This window comes from Morus notabilis, unplaced genomic scaffold (assembly GCF_000414095.1).
Source record: "Morus notabilis unplaced genomic scaffold, ASM41409v2 Scaffold911, whole genome shotgun sequence".
NCBI classification, from domain to species: domain Eukaryota; kingdom Viridiplantae; phylum Streptophyta; class Magnoliopsida; order Rosales; family Moraceae; genus Morus; species Morus notabilis.
The window spans coordinates 56,699-62,084 of NW_010365341.1; the positions used below are offsets into that span (position 1 = coordinate 56,699).

At 31.9% G+C, this 5,386-nt stretch overlaps 1 pseudogene; it reads left to right on the forward strand.

Moving 5' to 3' along the window:
- Window positions 1–2,444: 2,444 nt before the first annotated feature.
- Window positions 2,445–5,230, forward strand: LOC112093509 (annotated as a pseudogene).
- Window positions 5,231–5,386: the final 156 nt, after the last annotated feature.

The following is a 5,386-nucleotide window of genomic DNA, read 5'->3' on the forward strand; positions in this document are numbered from 1 at the left end:
ATATTATAAATAATAATACTATATATGTCTGTATAAATATGTTTGTACAAATTTTATATCTATCATATAATACAATATTGTATAATACATGTATATATATAAATATACTTTAAATACAGTTATCATATAATATAATACTGTATTCTGTATTCCGCAGCAACGTGCGGAATACAGGCTTGTTAATATCTAGAAAATTAGAAACTGTGGCTTGTTATCATAAATTAGAAAATGCTTCACTAAAGCACTTTCAACCAAAACTGTGGCGTTTTAGTTGAAAGTGCTTCTTACAACTCCCTTTTTTTTTAAGTCCATTCTCTAAGTTGTTTTGTTTTTTTACCTTAAAGTTTATTTACTTTTTTTTTATTTTAGTCCTTATCAAATTGCTCCCCCATCCTTTTTTTTTCTTTTTTCCAAGAGCCTCTTTTTTTTTTTTTTTTTACCCTAAAGTTTATTTATTTTTCATTTTAGTCCTTTTTACCCTTTCTTTTTTATTTCTATCTTGAAGCATTATTTTATTTTTTCTTTTGGTTGCTTTCCAATAATGCCCTAGAACTTACTTATTCCTTCATTTTAGTCCTTATCTTTTTTGTCCTGAAATTTTATATTTCTTTCATTTTAGTTTATTTTGCCCTAAAACTTATTTATTTTCTCATTTTGGTCCTTTTTTTACCCTTCTTTATATTTTTCCTCTAAAACTTTATTTCTTCGTTTTAGTTTCTTTTGCTTTGAAACTTATTTATAGATTCATTTTGGTCCCTTTTTGACCACTTTTAAATTTTTGCCCTGAAACTTTTTTTTAATGTTTTGGTTCATTTTATCCTATAACTTTTTTATTTTTTTATTTTACTCCTTTTTTATCTTTTTTTTTACTACTTACCATAAAAAAAAAATTTCCCAAATTTAAGTTTCTTTCTAGGACTTTATATTCAAATGTTATATGCTTTTAATAATAATACGATAATTAAAACTTAATACACAAATTACTCTTGACGTGCATAGCACGTGATCTTAAACTAATATATTAAGAAAAATTAAAATAACCAATTAGTATAGAAGGAAAGGTATCCGTGGGCAAAGTCAAGCCCATATGTTAAAATATTGAGTTCAATATAGGGTGATGGAGGGAAATAGGTCAACATTTGGAAGGAATTAAAATTAATAGGCTAAAGTTTTAGAAAAGTTAATAAATATGCCAATTTAAGGTAAATCTAGATTTATAAACAATAAATTTCTAAAAATACCCTTAAATGAGAATTCCACTCAAAATCTTAATACTTGTCTCTCTCTTTCTTCACTCTCTCTCTCTCACCGACCTCTCTCTTCACTCTTTCATTGAAACTATCAGCCTCTCTCTCTTCCCTCCGTCGCTCTCTCTCCCTCCCCCCTCTGCCACTCTCTCCTTCTGTCGTGCTCTCTCTCCAAAGCATTGATCCGCACACCGTGGAACATCTCTCCTTTGTTGGATGTGAACGTCGCTGTCAGAAGAGAGAAACAGGGAGGAGTGGAATCAGAGAGAGAGAGACAAAGAAGAAAGAGAGAGTGTAACGGGGGGGGGGACAAGAAGAAAATGAGAAAATAAAAAACAAAAAATACAAATGAAAACTAAGGGTTAAACTGAAAAATAAAAAATTTAAAACTAAAAATGGGCTATAAATTTCTAATCATTAATAAATGGCCTATTTACTTCCACAGGTTTTTTAAGTTAATTTACTACAATTTCTCAAACTTTAACTCTAAAGCCCAACTCAATCTTAAAAAGGTTTAGAAATAGGAAAGGGCCCAAATAATAAAGAAGGTAACATCTAGGTAGACTTAGAGGACTCTACTAGGTAGTTAGTCCAAGTTCAACCTATAAGGTCCAATCCTATCCATAGGAATGTTTAAGGGTTATGTTAGTCATGTAGACCTAAAAAGTAACCTCATGGATAACTTAGAGCATGCCATCGGGAAATAAAGTTTTCTAAGTCTTTAGGAAATCAGTAAAGCTTAATTAGATAATTGATTAATTAATTAAGTTAATTAATTAATTAATTAATGGTAGGAAGTAAGTCTGAATCTATTTAGAAAATAAATGAAATTTAATTAAGTAAATAATGAAGTTAATTTATTAGTTAACTAATAGAAGTTTAATTAATGTGAAGCATCTAGAGAGTTAATTTACTAAATAAGTAGATTAATTAATTAATTGAGGATAAAAGACGGACAATTATTTAGTAAGAGGCAATTAAAACTAAGTCGGTTGATGAAACCTTAACGAGGGGTAACAAACTAACCAAATAAAATTATACTTTTGTGACACAAATAAAGAATATGATGTGGACATTATATTGCCGCTTGATAAAGTATATATAATGATTACTTTGTGACATAATTATAATCACATGTTCACCTAAATAAGAGGCTATGGTAATAATGGAATGTTAAGTGTCGTACCGCCCTCCAATATGAGTACACCAGGAACTGCTTTGGGCTCATGGGATTGGAGGTAATATTAAATTAAGACCCTGGGGTAGTTGGACTAAATGTTTGTGATGGTAATTTGGTAGGACCTCAAACTTAACCTTACTTTAGTTTGTCGTTATTGAATGTAGTGATGAGTAAGGATCGTTCCGCAAAAGAGTGGTCTTAATTAATTTTTTTATAAATCTTGCAATTAAATAAAAAGAGGGTTTTGGATTCTAAAGTAAAGAATGAAAATTGAACAAGAAATCAAATAAACAATGCTTGAAAATAAATAAAGAACAATCAATAATAAAAGACGGTTAAAGGATTAATCTCCACCTTTCAATAATGGAATTATGATGAACGAATGGTAAAATTCTCAATTTCCTATAGAAACCACCAACCGTAGATAACACTAGGCTCTGCTATTCCAAACTTTCTTTAATTTATCGTTAAATAAAACAAGCTCTTTATTTAATCCATTTCCCTCAAATAACCTAGAACAAGCTCTCTATATTCAATTCAACGGAAGCATTAAGTTAAGAAAGATAGATTATTCTAGGCAATAAACACACAAACTCGAAATATTCAACCTAGGTTATGTTCCCCATGCAATCACACAAATTCCTCCCACAATTATTGACCACACTTCGCAACTGATGATTAGAAACTCAAGACAATTACAGACACTTATGGATCAAGAATTCCTAATCTAGTAATAGATCATTTTCAAATCATAATTGGTTGCGCACCTAAGAAAAATAAGAAAATAATCATGAATAATTAAATTGGAAGAACATAAACTATTTCTATTGAGAAATTAGAAACAATATCAAATCATTCAAACATAAATTCTATGTCTAGGGTTTCAACATCACCCTTAACTAAGAAGAAATTTAGCCTAACATAATGATAAAATAACACGAAGAAAAATAAATTAAAAACATATGGAGTTCAAAGGAAAGAAGAAAAGAATAAAAAAAACTCTGAAAATCTTAGAAGAAATCTTCATGCGAATAAATCCTCCTTGAATTTTTGACGAATTCGTCATTCTCCTCGTCCTTTTTTCTCTCCAAAAGGTGGCTGGAAGAATATATGAGAATTAGGGTGTGTTTGGTAAAGGGATTCATACCCTGATTCGAATCACGGTTCATGGTTCGTTACAGTGTTTTCTCTCACAAAAAATACATGTAAATCGAAAATGGTTCTAATCTTATAATTCTAATCCATGAACTAAACATCTTATAATCTCCATGGGCCGGCCCCCCATCCAGATGTGTGGATGCCTTCTATTTATATGTTTCCCTCCTACACTTAATAATTCGCTTGACTTGGGGGTGGGTTTGGTAGAGATTATTAGAGCCTAGAATCAATTCTGCTACTAGGCATAGCTATTAAAAGTGTTTGGTAAAAACCTGAAAATCGGATTTTGAAAGAATTTTTGAATAATTTGGTGCCAAAATCAGAAGCAGCCTTTGGACCGCTTCTACTTATGGATTGTGCGGCAATCTGCAGGTGGGTTAAATGAAACTTTCATTATTTCCCATATTACCCCTACTGAATGAGAAAAAATCACAGACCATTAGCCATCTTCTACTCTCTTCTCTCTCGAGCTCTCTCGTCCCCCTTATGGGCTGTTCTCTCTTCGTGCTCTCTCTCTCTCTCTCCCCCGTTTCTCTATTATCATCGTGCGATTGTGGGTCACCGGTTGGAGCTCATCAGATCAAGACTATCGCCTCTGTGAGTACTCGATTGATCTTCGTTTAAACTGATTTGGTTATGTTTTGACAGAAATTTTTTGACTGCCTTCGTTTCTCTCCATTTTGGTTCTGTTTTCACCGAAAGTGTATTTTTTCTTTATTCGATCGTATCAACTTGTGTTACTGTAAGGGCATGTGGGTTAATGTTGCATTTTGTAGTCTGAAGGCTTAAGACCGGTGATGATTTTGCGCTCAAGGGCGGGTTTGTCGTTGAACATTATTGATACTCCTGGGCTCATAGAAGGGTGATATATCAATGATATCGCGCTTAATAATATTAAGAGGTTTGTTTGTTTGTTTTTTTTTGTTTTGTTTGTTTTGTTTTGTTTTGTTTTGTTTGTTTTCCTCATTAAATGAATTTGTGGTTTTAGAGTGAGTTATTCAAGATGTTCATTTGACTGTTTATATGGTTGGTGATCTTTACTTGAACAGCTTTCTTCTGAATAAGATAATAGACGTCCTACTCTATGTGGATCGGTTAGACGCATACAGAGTTGATAACCTGGACAAGGAGGTTGTGAGAGCCATTACCAACAGTTTTGGCAAACGAATCTGGAATCGAGCTTTAGAATATGTTTGGTTTTGTATATTCAGAATCATTCTCGTTTTACGTGTATTTTTTATGAGAGAAAATACTGTAAAGAACCATGAATCATGGACGAATATAGAAAACAAACGTTGTCTTAGTTATCCTTACATATTGAAGTTACCGTTTTTTTTTTTTAATAGTTCAACAATTATAACATAATATTGTGTTTTTGAGCTCTCAATCTAAGGGGTTTTGGTTAACGCCTTTTGTGAAGCTTTTGTTTATCCTTTTCAAAAATTGACAAGATTGGCTTTTCTTTGGAAATAGGTTATTCCGAATGGAATTGCTTGGATTTCTTATTTAGTTGAAAAAATCACGGAAGTGGCGTTGAATGGAAGCAAGTCTATTTTTGTTGATACGAAGTTGATTGAAGGGCCAAACCCCAATGAGAGGGGTAAGACCTTCATTCCTTTGATTTTATTAAATTTTATTAATCTAAGTAAGCCCGTGGAAATTTTCTTTTTGCTTTTTCTTGGAGAAGAAAGATCTTAAATTTTGCTTCTCTTTCATGATTCAATGAATTGCTTTCAATTTGCCTTGTTTTTGGTAGTTCTTCTTTGCCATTAAACCAATTGAGCGGGCAATCAAGACGGAT